Source organism: Salvelinus fontinalis, chromosome 2 (genome assembly GCF_029448725.1).
Source record: "Salvelinus fontinalis isolate EN_2023a chromosome 2, ASM2944872v1, whole genome shotgun sequence".
NCBI lineage: Eukaryota > Metazoa > Chordata > Actinopteri > Salmoniformes > Salmonidae > Salvelinus > Salvelinus fontinalis.
This window is the reverse complement of record NC_074666.1, coordinates 63,916,479-63,933,571: the sequence shown is the minus strand read 5'-3', so window position 1 is coordinate 63,933,571 and position 17,093 is coordinate 63,916,479.

The following is a 17,093-nucleotide window of genomic DNA, read 5'->3' as shown; positions in this document are numbered from 1 at the left end:
AGAAGACTCAAGGCTGTAATTGTTGCCAAAGGTGCTTCAACAAAGTACTTTGTAATTGGTTCGAATACTTATGTAAATGTGATAGTTCAGTTTTTTTCCCCATTATGGGGTATTGTGTGTAGATTGACAAGGGGGAAAAAACAATTGAATCCATTTTAGAATAAGGCTGTAACGTAACAAAATGCAAAAAAGTCAAGGGATCTGAATACTTCCCGAATGCACTGTATTTGTCATTTAGGCTATTCTTAGGCTATTCTTATTTTTTTGCGTTGTCGCAATTACATGGCTACTGTTTAATAGAGAGGAATCCCAGCTTTCCAACTGTGCAGATTTACACTGAACAAAAATATATACTCCATATGCAACAATTAATGGTTTTACTGAGTTACAGTTCATATAAGGTAATCAGTCAATTGAAATAAATTCATTAGTTCCTAATCTATGGATACCACATGACTGGGCAGGGATGCAGCCATGGGTGGGCCTGGGAGGGCATAGGCCCACCCACCAGCCAATCAGAATGAGTTTTTGCCCTCAAAAGGGCTTTATTACAGAGAGAAAAACTCGTCAGTTTCATCTCCTGTCCGGATGGCTGGTCTCAGAAGAAGCCGGATGTGGAGGTCTTGGGCTGGCGTGGTTACAGATGGTCTACGGTTGTGAGGCCAGTTGGACGTAATGCCAAGTTCTCAAAATGACGTTGGAGATGGCTTATGGTAGAGAAATTAACATTCCGTTCTCTGGCAACAGTTCTGGTGATTTTAATAATTTTGACTATTTTTACTTCACTACATTCCTATTGACAATAATGACAATTTTTGTTCCATACATTTTTCCTGACACCCAAAAATACTCATTACATTTTGAATGCTTAGCAGGACAGGAAAATGTTCAAATTCACGCACTTATCAAAAGAACATCCCTGGTCATCCTTACTGCCTTTGATCTGGTGGACTCACAAAACAAATGCTTCATTTGTAAATTAAGTCTGCTTGTTGGAGTGTGCCCCTGGCTATCTGTAAATAACAAAACCGAAATGTCTGGTTTGCTTAATATAAGCAATTTGAAATAATTTTTACTTTTACTTATGATACTTAAGTATATTTAAAAACAAATACTTTCAGGCTTTTAATTAAGTAGTATTTTACTGGGTGACTTTTACTTTAGTAATTTTATATTAAGGAATTTTTACTTTTACTCAAGTATGACAATTTGGTACTTATTCCACCACTGGTCAGCGGTTGAGAAGTTGATGTACCTCAAGATGATCCATTAGACCTGGAGCAAGGACTAACCGGTCAGCCCAGATACATTGATCCTTAGAGCCAGCTCCAGGAACTGCTTGCCCTGTCTTTGCCAGTAGAAAGCATTGCACAAGTCCTTGGTGTGTCAGAACGCAGTGTTGTCAGACGTATGAAAGAGAATGACCTATCTGTCCGGGGATAATACTCTACAATGTCCGATGAGGAGCTAGACAATGTACTGTAGGGTCGGCTATGAAATCCAGCATGCCACATGCAGGCTACAGAGCTGTGAAAGGAGCCTTGCTCACCCAGGGCCACCATGTAGAGTGGGCAAGGGTAAAGGCATCAATGCATCGAATCGACACAGCTGGGGTTATCCTTCGGGTTACCCAGATGGGTTGTGTTGTCCGATGAAAAATATTCGGTGGCTGCGCCCCAGACAGTTATGCATATAAACACCAAACACCAACTGATTAGGCAAGTTTTAGAAACAAATCTAACACATTAATGTGGGTCTTTGTTTTAAGTTAACTAAATGTCTAAGTCCTTCATTTAAAGATTCAGAGTTTTTTATTTTATTTATATCATTTTGAGTTTCATTAAAACCAAAAATCCCCATAACAGCATCTACATGGTAAGGTTCAGAGTGTGCAACATTCCCTCTTTAATTTGGCTTAATTTCTCTCTAAAAAATATTTTATGCTGCAAAAATAATGGCTAGTGATTAGTATTCAGCCTATTTTGCTTTAAAAAAATGGTACAATATCATCATATTTGGAGGCATAGATGGATTTTCGAGGAAGGTATTGGTTTCCCTTATTGATTAGTACCGGAATAATGTTTGATATTTGGTTAAATATAGTGCATTTCCTGGCAGATAAGGTGCTCTTATACCATGGTCCTACCAGACTTGGCCAGGGACTGATTAACTGATTGAAGTCATTTTTTTCTTAGATTTTTTTTCAGGACTAAATGCATATCAATATTTATGCTTACACCCCAAAATCACTCTCACATTAAATAATATTATATTAATATTTCATGTTTCCCAGGTAATGTACCTTGGGACTGCCAACAACAACAGAGCAAGGACAAACCCTTGCCTTCTTGGATTCCCATCAAGGTAGGTTCTTAAACTTTTTAATTAAAATGTTTTTGCTTATCAATGTCGTCAGATTAATAATCATACTACATGTTAGTTAAAGATGATAATTAAATTAGATGTTAATTAAAGTCTTATTTCAATTGTTAGGGTCAGGGGCGATCATGGCATTCAAAATGTGGATGTAGCCAGGTTGATGTTCACGGTGCGTGGGACTGACGAAAATCTGATATCAACATTGGAGGGGACAATTACATGAAGTTTTCTCAAGAGCAATTCCTGAGGGGGACACCAAAAGTAGTTCTGTAACACATAGCCTACGTTGTAATATGTTAAATGTAAAATGTAAATATAGTTAACTGAAGGGTTGTCCCAACTTGTTCAAATGTTTAAATCATTATAATACTACTACTAATAATAGTTATAGCAGTGTTCCTTATCAGTCCAGTATGTATGCAGGTATTTGTACTTACAACCAGCAATACCAAGAAAGGCCAGTAGGTGACAATGGTACTGTACACTGTATGGGTGCAGTTTTCGGAAATACAATGAACATGGTGTGATCTCATCTAAAATAATCTCCATTGAGAACCATCACAAAGTTGGTCTCTGTATTGAATTGACCTTTTAATTTGACTTTTTATGATACATTAATATAGTCATAAAAATGTGCCACTGGCCTGAGTCTACTACAATAGCTTTACAAGAACAAAAAGATACAAATAAGTACAGTTCTAAAAGCAAAATAACTACTTCAATGAATAACCCAAATAAATCAACCAAAATATCCTTCAGTCAGTGTCTCAACTCTTCAAACAGCAGCTACGGACAAGTATGTCACACAAAGTATGCAATTTTAAATAAAATAACATTAAATAAATAATTAGTAAGTGTACTGTCATGTATTAAAAACTGAAAACTACTAAACAAAAGAACTCTCAAACAGGGGTCCATGGACCCCTAGGGGTCCCTGGTGTAATTGCAAGGGGTCCGTGAAATAAGAAAGTGTAATGAACGTATTCAGTAACACAAGGTTTCCAGTAACTTTACATATAATATAGAGGGGGTGGAGGTCCATAGGGCCCGCTCAAAACCTTGCCTGCCTTGCCTCAAAATATGCAGGGGTTCCAGTACCCCAAAAAAGGTTGAGTACAACTGCTATACACACTACTGAACAAAAGAACCGAACATATGTTTGCGGGTTTCAATGGATCCAACAAATTGATGGCAGATATTTTCCCTCTTGAGACTGTCCAGCCTGTCTTTATGTACATTACAGACAACTACGCCGTTAAGTCTCTCTTGGCCCATGCTAGCCCGTAGCCAAGTCTTTAACCTGTGCACTGAAACTCCTCTCAGCCTCACATGAAGACACTGGCACCACAAACAAAATTCTGATCAGCACCTCAACTTGGTCAAACAACCCCCGCACCTCCACTGGAAGCCTCCTGAGGACCTCTGTTGCCTCTCCACTGCTGCTACAGGGGTATTTGTTGTGAAAGAGAGGGATCTGCACTGAAAGAGAATCTATGTTCACCTCTGGGTACTGATCAAGAGACTCATCTTACTCCCCCGAGAGAAACGCTCTTTTCAACTTTTGCAGGACGTTTAGACTGTCCTGGTCAAAACGGTCGCCAAACTGAACCTTCACATCATCCAACACGTTAAAAAAATTCTGCCCTATAGTGATCCACTGCTTTGCCAGCAAATCCTTTTATTGATGGATTATAATGTAGCCAGAGGAAATCGCGAAACCATCTCTCTTGAAACGTCAACACTCTGTTGGCAAGAGTTTGCAGTTCTATAAATTGTGGGTGTGGCTGATATAGTTTTGTGCCATCACTGAGGTAACTGGACAATGCTGTGCCACTGTCCCCTATACTGGTGCTGCTGGCAACAAGGGTGACACCTGGTCCTGCCGTGGCTGTGACATTGTTCTCTGAAGTCTCTCTCCCTGGCTCTTTCCCTTTCACCACCCTCACTGACTCACAGTCTGTCTCCTAGAAAATAAATAAGGTGTTTGCCGTACTCGTAACTACCAGTACCCAAAACGACACAATTAATCACAACAGCAATACCATTGCCTTAAACAAATCTTAGTTCAGTCACCAGTTTAAGTTGAGAGTGGGGGTATCCATGGCATTTTCCAATTATGTCCCTATTTTACAACTAAAAAAAATTGAGAACCTTTCATAATGTTGCCAAACAAAGACTCAACAAACTTACCTGAGACTCTCTGTCTCTGCCAGTCTGTCCCCGCATATCTGTCCCCAACTCTGCTGTCTGTGTGCCATCTGTTGCCTGCTCTGCCTAATGACATCATTTTGAAACATTTTCATTAGCATTTCACTTCTTTCTAATGAACATTTTATCAACTAGTCTTTCAGATATTAGGCTACTTGGGTTCTTACTTTGCGTTTTGGTGTACTGAAAAATACTCTGATGTCCGTCTTTTTTCTTTTTTCTGACATTTTTTTTTTTTTCTGCCATGCCATTTTCTGGCTGGCTGGCTACACACACACATAGTGTAGGTTATTTACAGTAGGATATGGGCTTCTATCATCTTATCTTCTATCATTCTATATGGGCTTCGATCTAAAAGGTGTGGGTTAACTGCCTTGTTCAGGGGCAGAACAACAGATTTTTACCTTGTCAGCTCGGGGTTTCGATCTAGCAACCTTTCGACTACTGGCCCAATGCTCGAACCACTAGGCTACCTGCCGCCCGGTAATACTGTATATTACCCCTCACAAAAACTGTCATGACTCTCAAAGTTAGCGACGAGATGCATTTCCAGACAGATGGGACACGATGTCTGTACCTGTTGGGTAGAGGTCAGAGTGAAATACCCAGCTTTACTTAGCCTGGTAAACCAGACTGACCACTCCACTTACATTTGACTGTGCATAATTTGTCAGTCTGGCTCCTGTGCTTGAAACCATGTTGAGTCTAGGAGCGTTACCAAATGAAATTACAGATGATATGGCCAGCGTTCATTAAGAACAATGACTCATGAAGTGCACGAGAGCACCCCTGGTCAGCCAGCAGTTAGTCAATCATGCCTAACCCCATAGCATATCAGAGCAGGCTGCTGCTCTGCTGCATACACAGCAGAGCTTATTCCAAACAATTGTGAATAGGTGAGAGGCTAGACGGATCAATTTTTCAACAATGTGAGCTCGCAAGATAAGATTGGTCTACCGGGCTAAGCATTACTCTTGGAAGGAGTTAATAAAGTGACAGCCATGATACCCCTCTACAATCCATTACATAAGATTCCATCTCTGCAACTCCAGCTATGCTGAGATCCTTGCCTGGCTTCTGTAAGGATCAAATCAATTAAAATTGTATTGGTCACACACACATACTTAGCCAATGTTATTGCGGGTGTAGTGAAATGCTTGTGTTCCTAGCGCCAACAGTGCAGTAGTATCTGACAATTCACAACAATACACATACATCTAAAAGTAAAAGGATGGAATTAAGAAATATATATATATATATATATATATATATATATATATATATATATATTAGGAGGAGCAATGTCGGCGTGTCATTGGCTAAAATATAGTAGAATACAGTACATTCTACATATGAAATTAGTAAAACAGTATGCAAACATTATTAAAGTGACTAGTGTTCCATTTTTAAAGTGACCAGTGATTCCATGTCTGTGTACATAGGGAAACAGCCTCTAAGGTGCAGGGTTGAGTAACCTAGTGGTAGCAAGCTAGTGATGGCTATTTACCAGTCTGATAGCCTTGAGATAGAAACAGTTTTTCAGTCTCTCGGCCCCAGCTTTGATGCACCTGTACTGGCCTCACCTTCAGGATGAGAGTGGGGTGAACAGGCCGTGGCTCAGGTGGTTGATTATCTTTTTGGCCTTCCTGTGACATCGGGCGCTGAAGGTGTCTTGAAAGGCAGGCAGTGTACCCCCGGTGATGAATTGGGCAGACCGCACTACCCTCTGGAGAGCCATGCGGTTGCGGGCGGTGCAGTTACCGTACCAGGCGGTGATACAGCCCGACAGGATGCTCTCAGTTGTGCATCTGTAAAAGTTTCTGAGAGTGTTAGGGGCCAAGACAAATTTCTTCAGCTTCCTGAGGTGGAAGAGGCGCTGTTCACCATCCTCCTGGCTCCCGTCGGACCCTGGCCTTTGTACGACAACATTTTAGGTGACCCACCATGGTTCCTGACATCTCCGCGTCACCGCCTGCACTGTGTTTGCTCAGAATAAGACTCTGTGGCAAGTTCTGGCTGGCCTCCTTCAACCACTGCCTGTTATCATATATCCATGGACTTCGTCACTGGTCTCCCTCCATCAGATGGCAAAAACACTATGCTTACGGTGGTGGATAGGTTTTCCAAAGCCGCCCATTTCATTCCCCTTCCCAAGTTACCCTCAGCCCAGCTCATGGTGCAGCACGTCTTCCAGATCCATGGACTTCCGGTGAACATGGTCTCCGATCACGGTCCTCAGTTCTCGTCCCGGTTCTGGAAGTCGTCGGGCAGCCTGTCTTGCGGTTTTCACCCCCAGTCTAACGGCCAGTCGGAGCGAGCCAATCAGAACCTGGAGACGGCTCTTCATTACCTCGTCTCTGCCAACCCCACACCCTGGAACCAGCAACTTTTGTGGTTGGAATACGCCCACAACACCCTTCCCTGCTCAGCCACTGGTCTCTCGCCTTTCGAGTGTTCCATGGGAAATCGGCCCCTGCTACTTGCTATCGTCTGGGGTAGAGGGTATGGCTGTCCACTCAAGATCTGCCCCTACGGGTGGAGTCCAGTAAACTTTCCCCCCGTTTAATCGGCCCTTTTCCCATCTCTAAGATTCTTAGCCCCTGTGCTGTTCGTCTTCTGTTTCCCCGCACCCACCTTTCATGTGTCTAGGATTAAACCTCTGTCTCACAGCCCTTTGTCTCCTGCAGCTGCCTGACTCTGATTTAGATTACGACTCTTTGCCTGCATTGACCTACCAATTGCCTGCCGTCCTGTACCTGCCTGACTCTGATTTTAATTACGACCATTTGCCGGCCTTGACTTACCTTTTGCCTGCCTCTTGTACTATAATAAACTCTGAGACTCATACTATCCGCCTCCTGTGTCTGCATCTGGGTCATATCACTGACACGGCCCGCTACCAAAACCTGCGGGCTCTCCTTCACTGTAGCCAATGTGAGTAAAACGTTTAAACGTATTAACCCTCGCAAGGCTGCAGGCCCAGAAGGCATCCCCGGCCGCGGCCTCAGAGCATGCGCAGACCAGCTGGCTGGTGTGTTTACAGACATATTCAATAAATCCTTATCCCAGTCTGCTGTTGCCACATGCTTCAAAAGGGCCACCATTGTTCCTGTTTCCAAGAAAGCTAAGGTAACTGAGCTAAATGACTACCGCCCTGTAGCACTCACTTCCATCATCATGAAGTGCTTTGAGAGACTAGTCAAGGACCATATCACCTCCACCCTACCTGACACTCGAGACCCACTCCAATTTGCTTACCGCCCCAATAGGTCCACAGACAACGCAATTGCCATCACACTGCCCTAACCCATCTGGACAAGAGGAATACCTATGTAAGAATGCTGTTCATCGATTACAGCTCAGCATTTAACACCATAGTACCCTCCAAACCCGCCCTGTGCAACTGGGTCCTGGACTTCCTGACGGGCCGCCGCCTAGGTGGTGAGTGTAACAACATCTCCACCCTCCAACAACGACGAGACGGCCTACATGAAGGAGAGGTGAGGGCCCTTGGAGTGTGGTGTCAGGAAAATAACCTCACACTCAATGTCAACAAAACAAAGGAGATTTTTATTTTATTTTTTATTTCACCTTTATTTAACCAGGTAGGCAAGTTGAGAACAAGTTCTCATTTACAATTGCGACCTGGCCAAGATAAAGCAAAGCAGTTCGACACATACAACAACACAGAGTTACACATGGAGTAAAACAAACATAATGAGGCAAATGAGGTGACATAAGGGAGGTAAAGACAAAAAAAAGGCCATGGTGACGAAGTAAATACAATATAGCAAGTAAAACACTGGAATGGTAGATTTGCAGTGGAAGAATGTGCAAAGTAGAGATAGAAATAATGGGGTGCAAAGGAGCAAAATAAATAAATACAGTAGGGTGAGAGGTAGTTGTTTGGGCTAAATTATAGATGGGCTATGTGCAGGTGCAGTAATCTGTGAGCTGTTCTGACAGCTGGTGCTTAAAGCTAGTGAGGGAGATAAGTGTTTCCAGTTTCAGAAATATTTGTAGCTCGTTCCAGTCATTGGCAGCAGAGAACTGGAAGGAGGTGGCGGACAAAGGAAGAATTGGTTTTGGGGGTGACCAGAGAGATATACCTGCTGGAGTGCGTGCTACAGGTGGGCGCTGCTATGGTGACCAGTGAGCTGAGATAAGGGGGGACTTTACCTAGCAGGGTCTTGTAGATGACCTGGAGCCAGTGGGTTTGGCGATGAGTATGAAGCGAGGGCCAGCCAACGAGAGCGTACAGGTCGCAGTGGTGGGTAGTATATGGGGCTTTGGTGACAAAACGGATGGCATTGTGATAGACTGCATCCAATTTGTTGAGTAGGTTATTGGAGGCTATTTTGTAAATGACATCGCCGAAGTCGAGGATCGGTAGGATGATCAGTTTTACAAGGGTATGTTTGGCAGCATGAGTGACGGATGCTTTGTTGCGAAATAGGAAGCCAATTCTAGATTTAACTTTGGATTGGAGATGTTTGATGTGAGTCTGGAAGGAGAGTTTACAGTCTAACCAGACACCTAGGTATTTGTAGTTGTCCACATATTCTAAGTCAGAACTGTCCAGAGTAGTGATGTTGGATGGGCGGGCAGGTGCAGGCAGCGATCGGTTGAAGAGCATGCATTTAGTTTTACTTGTATTTAAGAGCAATTGGAGGCCACGGAAGGAGAGTTGTATGGCATTGAAGTTCTTCTGGAGGGTTGTTAACCTGTCTAGGATGAGGGTGCCGCTAGCGGCACTCCCCCCCCACCCCCACTGAAAAACCAGTGCCGCGAAATTCAAAGAAAATATTTTTTTTAAATATTTAACTTTCACACATTAAAGTCCAATACAGCTAATGAAAGACACAGATCTTGTGAATCCAGCCAACATGTCCGATTTTTAAAATGTTTTACAGGGAAGACACAATATGTAAAAATGTACATCTATTACCTAAAAACACATTAGCATAATCCACCATCTTTTATTTGTCCACCAACACCAGTAGCTATCACCAATTCGGCTAAACTAAGATATTTATAGCCCCTAACCAAGAAAAAAACTCATCAGATGACAGTCTGATAACATATTTATGGTATGGGATAGGTTTTGTTAGAAAAATGTGCATATTTCAGGTAGATGGCATAGGTTACAATTGCACCCACCGTCACAAATGGACAAGAAAAACTACATAGAGCAACGTGTTTACCTACTTACTAATCATCAAACATTTCGTAAAAATACACAGCATACACTAATCGAAAGACACAGATCCTGTGAATACAGACAATATTTCAGATTTTCTAAGTGTCTTACAGCGAAAACACAATAAATCGTTATATTAGCATAGCACATAGCACATAGCAGCCCAGCATTGATTCTAGCCAAAGTGAGCGATGATGTCAACATCGCCAAAATATATTAATTTTTTCACTAACCTTCTCAGAATTCTTCAGATGACACTCCTGTAACATCATATTACACAATCCATATAGAGTTTGATCGAAAATGTTTATATTTAGCCACCAAAATCATGGTTAGACAATGTGAAATGTAGCCCAGCTTGTGAGAAAATGTCCGTGCGCCATATTAGACAGTGATCTACTCTTATACATAAATACTCATAAACGTGACTAAAAAATATAGGGTGGACAGGGATTGATAGACAATTTAATTCTTAATACAATCGCGGAATTACATTTTTTAAATTATCCTTACTTTTCAATACAGTTTGCGCCAAGCGAAGCTACGTCAAAAAACATGGCGTCCTAAGCCACTAACATTTTTCGACAGAAACACGATTTATCATAATAAAAATGTCCTACTTTGAGCTGTTCTTCCATCAGTATCTTGGGCAAAGGATCCTTTCTTGGGTCTAATCGTCTTTTGGTGGAAAGCTGTCCTCTTGCCATGTGGAAAGGCCAACTGCGTTCGGGATGAACTGGAAGCGTGCCCAGCAATTCACAGCGTTTCAGAAATAAATGTCCCAAAATCGCACTAAACGGATATAAATTGCTATAAAACGCTTTAAATTAACTACCTTATGATGTTTTTAACTCCCATAACGAGTAGAAACATGACCAGAGTAATATTACTCCCTCCACTAATGCTTGGAACAAGTGCGGGTCGATGTCCTCCAGGCGCATTACGCAGCAAGAAAAGAGTTCCTAGCTACAGGTTTTTTTTAATTTGTAGTGCCTGTGAACGCGCAATCGACCCCATTCAAATCGTCATCACGTAAAGGCATCCAGGGGAAGACTTAAGCAGTGTCCGTATACTCATAGCAATAACTGCGGCCTTTTAACTGACTCCAGATCAGGGGCCAAAATTTCTGAAATCTGACTCCATGTCAGGGAAATTGCTGTAGAATGACTTCTGTTCCACTTAGAGACCAAATTTCAACTCCTATAGAAACTATAGACTGTTTTCTATCCAATAATAATAATAATATGCATATTGTACGATCAAGAATTTTGTGGGAAGCCGTTTCAAAAATTACACGATTAGCATAAATAGTGACAACAGCGCCCCCATCCTCAACAGGTTAACACAGTGTCCAAAGAAGAGCCAGAAGTATACAGGATGGTGTCGTCTGCGTATAGGTGGATCAGACACTCACCAGCAGCAAGAGCAACATCATTGATGTATACAGAGAAGAGAGTCGGTCCAAGAATTGAACCCTGTGGCACCCCCATAGAGACTGCCAGAGGCCCGGACAACAGGCCCTCCGATTTGACACACTGAACTCTATCAGAGAAGTAGTTGGTGAACCAGGCGAGGCAATCATTTGAGAAACCAAGGCTATCGAGTCTGCCGATGAGGATGTGGTTATTGACAGAGTCGAAAGCCTTGGCCAGGTCAATGAATACGGCTGCACAGTATTGTTTCCTATCGATGGCGGTTAGGATATTGCTTATGACCTTGAGCGTGGCTGAGGTGCACCCATGAACAGCTCTGAAACCAAATTGCATAGCGGAGAAGGTATGGTGGGATTCGAAATGGTCGGTAATCTGTTTGTTGACTTGGCTTTCGAAGACCTTAGAAAGGCAGGGTAGGTTAGATATAGGTCTGTAGCAGTTTTGGTCAAGTGTCCCCCCATTTGAAGAGGTGATCGTGGACTTCAGGAAACAGCAGAGGGAGCAGCCCCCTATCTACATTGACGGGACAGTAGTGGAGAGGGTGGAAAGTTTTAAGTTCCTCGGCGTACACATCACGGACTAACTGTAATGGTCCACCCACACAGATAGCGTGGTGAAGAAGGCGCAGCCGCGCCTCTTCAACCTCAGGAGGCTGAAGAAATTCTGCTTGTCACAAAAAACACTCACAAACTTTTACAGATGCACAATCGAGAGCATCCTGTCGGGCTGTATCACCGCCTGGTACGGCAGCTGCTCCGCCCATAACCGTAAAGCTCTCCAGAGGGTAGTGAGGTCTGCACAACGCATCACCGGGTGCAAACTACCTGCACTCCAGGCCACCTACACCCCCCGATGTCACAGGAAGTCCAAAAAGATCATTAAGGACATCAACCACCCGAGCCACTGCCTGTTCACTCCGCTATCATCCAGAAGGCGAGGTCAGTATAGGTGCATCAAAGCGGGGACCGAGAGTGAAAAACAGCTTCTATCTCAAGGCCATCAGACTGTTAAACAGCCACCACTAACATTGAGTGGCTGCTGCCAACATACTGACTCAACTCCTGCCACTTTAATAATGGAAAAATTGATGTAATCAATTTATCACTAGCCACTTTATACACTGCTCAAAAAAATAAAGGGAACACTTAAACAACACAATGTAACTCCAAGTCAATCACACTTCTGTGAAATCAAACTGTCCACTTAAGAAACAACACTGATTGACAATAAATTTCACATGCTGTTGTGCAAATGGAATAGACAAAAGGTGGAAATTATAGGCAATTAGCAAGACACCCCCAATAAAGGAGTGGTTCTGCAGGTGGTGACCACAGACCACTTCTCAGTTCCTATGCTTCCGGGCTGATGTTTTGGCCACTTTTGAATGCTGGCGGTGCTTTCACTCTTGTGGTAGCATGAGACGGAGTCTACAACCCACACAAGTGGCTCAGGTAGTGCAGCTCATCCAGGATGGCACATCAATGCGAGCTGTGGCAAGAAGGTTTGCTGTGTTTTGTTAAATTGGTGGTTAGCTAATTATATCCTACTCAACTCACCGGAGCCCTCACATTCACACTCCAAGTTGCTGTGCCTTTGTCCATGGCTTGCAGTAACAGGTGTGTTCTCATGCAACACAATATACATTTGAAATGCTTGTATAATGTAACTAATTGGCAACTAAACATTGAAGGCTAAATAAGTAAGTAACACTTAAATAGTTAATCACAAATGTTCTAACCAAAACATTATTGGTAATATTGGCATTATGTATTGAAAGGTTTGTCTTCCAGTTCCTACCAAAACGATTTTAATTTTTGCATTCAGTGTCTTTCTTCAGTCTTTCGGTTATGTCACCCGTTTCTTTACATTCAGTCTTTTCAGTCCCTTTATGTATAATACTGTACAGTATATCATGATGTGGGAGACAGCTAGCCTCCTATGAACCCACATCACCATATTAACTACATCAATTCCCTCACACAACAAAACTTAATTGGCATGACCTTGGTGTCCTGCTGGATAAAAGCCCCAGTTCCCAATAGGTATCGGTATAAAGGATATTCTGATTGTCCCTCTGTTTCCACATAGATTATCACTGGCTTTCAGTCTGTTCCTTCAGCTCATGGGCATGCAAGCAGCAACTTTACTTGTACTTTTATTTAAACAAATTTACTTTACCTCTTGATCAAGTGGGATATATGCAGAAAGATAAGGATCACTGCAGTCGCCTCGCAAGTATTCGTGTACTTTAAGCGTGACAATCTCAAAATCTTATGACCCATACACCTTGCTGGTGAAATAATAGAGGAAGCAGTAAACTGTGTGTCGAAGCCTCTCCTGGGAGAGGGGACACAATGCTGCTTGTGCAGCAGTTCAGTTGAATACAAGTAGACATCTTCACCTCTACCCTGAAATCTCATCACCCTCTAGGGTTCTCCATGGCACATCCTGGTTTTACATGTTAAACTCGCTGCTCAACAAGACACTGTGGCAGCTCACCTCCAGATGAGGCCTGCTCACAGTGAAGAGGAGTGATTAGGCATCTGAATCGAGATCACCGTAAAGTTTGTGGGGCCTTTGATGGGTCAGATCCCTGTTTTTTTCATAGGACTCCCAATAAAAAGAGACCCTAGTTCACAGGCCTCTAAATATAGCCACTAAATAAATTGTAAACAAAATAGTTAAAGAAGCACGTGCAGTGGCTGATAGGGAAAACAGATCTGGCAATAAGAATAGGCTACATATAGGCTTGACCATTTGGGACCCCTTGGCTATTTCGCTCAGGACAGGTTATAGCCAAGACTTCAATATTTTGATTTGTCTCGTTTATTAATATGGATATAGCCTCTGATGGGGTTGTGCAACGCAAATGGCTATAACAAGCCTCCATACAGAGTGGAATTCACTAATACAACAGTCAAAATGCCTAATATAAGGCCTACAGTCCGTGCTCCCAAACACTGGAAAAAGTGTGATTCATTACGTTACATGATCACCACAGTAGCCCCACGCGGCTATAAAAATAAAATAAGCAATTATATGGCCATTAAATAGCACACAACAGCATGGCATGTTTAGATAGCACAATAGGCCTGAATCATATTCACTTTCTATTTTGCAGCTCAGGCAGTTATTTTAAAAGGCTCTTGTGTCTTTATCATTCTCACACAAGTCATTTGCCTATCGCCTATACTACACCATCTACTGGTATAACGTTGTCATCAAAGGCAGTTCTAAAACAAGTTCTAGACTTCTATTTTGGAAATGAAAACGGAAGCTGCAAAGCAATTCTTACGTCTGGGCTAGAGTTGTTTAACTGACTAGCTAACTTCGACTAGGTACATTCAGTTCATGTCCTTTGCAGATGCCACATTATTGACAAAAGTTTGTACGTATAAAAAAGATCTGTTACCAAGGGAGACGTAAAGTAAATATTGAACGTGTAAATGTTCATTCATAGTTGTAAAATAGTGTTTGTACGTTTACAGATCTAATTTAACGTTTACGTTTCATGTTTCATGCATGGCTTTTCTTATGATCCTAACAGTTAACGTATGGATTTTCTTACGATCCTAATGATACGTTTGTTCAAGCTTTGGCAGCTATTTTGCTCCATATTCTTTGCCTAGGTTTGTGAATCTGGACCCATGTCACATTTTCCTCGGTGTATGAATCTGGGCCGGGAATAGGCTACTTTGTCACAGTTTCTAAAACCAGAGGTGCAATCAATCAAATGTGTTTATAAAGCTCTTCTTACATCAGCTGATGTCACAATGTGCTGTACAGAAACCCAGCCTAAAACCCCAAAGCAAGCAATGCAGGTGTAGAACCATGGTGGCTAGGAAAAACTCCCTAGAAAGGCCAGAATCTAGGAAAAAACCTAGAGAGGAACCAGGCTATGAGGGATGGCCAGTCCTTTTCTGGCTGTGCCGGGTGGGGGTGCAACATCGGGAGACTTCCCGGAACGTGAGAAGTGAAAAATTCTTCCTTAGTTGTTAATTTTCGCGAAATCTAAAGGCACAACCTAGATTCGAGCGATTGTCTTAAGTAGTTCAACATGTTATTACTCCAACCTCTTTGAAGTGACAAACTGACACATTTTAATTATTGTGAAAAACTACTTTATATCGAAGGATTGCCTTTGATTTGACGGTCTGCACATGCGCAGTTCGGTGCGAGACCAACATTAGGCCCAATGACGTGATTCTACGCATGATATTTGTCAGCCAACGTCGCCATGACAATCACATACAAGTGTGATCGAGGATTTCTATTGGAGAGGCAGTTTCTGCCTATCTTCATACTTGTAACAGCATTCAGATGAAGAAGGTGAGGACCAATTGATACGTGTTCATATTATTTATTCCAAACTGAACACTAAATACAAAATAACAAAAGGAATAACCGAAACAGTTCTGACAGGTGATACAAACACTAAACAGAAAATAACCACTCACAACTAACAGTGGGAAAACAGGATACCTAAGTATGGTTCTCAATCAGAGACAACGATAGACAGCTGCCTCTGATTGGGAACCATACCAGGCCAAAACATAGAAATACAAAACCTAGACATACAAACATAGAATGCCCACCCACATCACACCCTGACCAAACAAAAAATAGAAACATACAAAGCAATCTACGGTCAGGGTGTGACAATACTGTACTTTCTATGACTTTGTTTTTATAGAGGAGCCAGTACCCAATTCCCCAAAATGTGAAGTGCTTGTATATCGCTCTAGACAGCTCTGGCTCAAGTCAAGCACTAGTTTCAGAATATGTTGTGTCCAATAGAAATGATTTTGGAGTCACTTTTGTAAAGAAGAATAGACTGTTTCTGAACACTTCTACATAAATGTGGAAGCTACCATGATTACGGATAATCATGAATGAATCATGAGCAATGATGAGTGAGAAAGTTACAGATGTATAAATACCCCCCCCCCCAACATGTTTTTCTTTTTACCTCCCCTGTTATTGGTAATGATGAGCATGTTTTGTGGGTATGATCTTTTTGCCTCTGTGGATATAAGGACTTACTAGTTTATTCTTCATTGTCCTCTTTATATTGTTTTTTATCCGGCATAGCAAATATAGGTCAAAATCACTCCCTAGGCTGTACCTAGAAACATCTACATTAAATGTATGAATAAGTGAAAAGTGAAGTAACATTCTGATGCGAATAATGATGATTTATAATATACTATGTTCTGGTCTCCCCAATTAGATGCCTGTGAGCTCACACTGGACTCAAACAGCACCCAGGCCTCTCTCTGAGGCGAACAGAAAGGTGACACTTAGGAGAGAGGAGCAGCCGTATCCTCATCACACAAAGAGAGATTTGAGGTTATGTACAGGTTCTGTGTAGAGAGGGTGTGTCTGGGCATTGTTACTGGGAGGCAGAACTGAGTGGGTGAGGGATTGATAGGAGTGGGATATAAAGGAATCAGCACGAGAGGAGGGCTTAATATCTGTGAACTTGGACACAATGACAAGTCTTGGAGTGTCTGTACTGTGAGGATGACAGTTACTCTGCCTGGCACAGAAATAAGAGAACTGACATACAGTACCTGTCCTCTCCTCCGGCTGCCACAAAGTAGGAGTGCATCTGGAATAGCCGGCCAGCACTCTGTACTTCTACAGTGTGTTCCCGACTTGCACACATTCCACACCACATTCACTCAATAGATCTATCCAGGTTTTAGGTTTTGGGATTGCTCCTCCTCAGTTTCCCTGTGATAGGTGGTTCTTGTGTCAAATCAACATTATGTTTCACTATAATTCTAGTCATGTTCAGCAGTGTACACCGTAGCAAGAATCAATACTCACTATTTAGTCATGAGTAAACACATGATTATTATCTACATTTT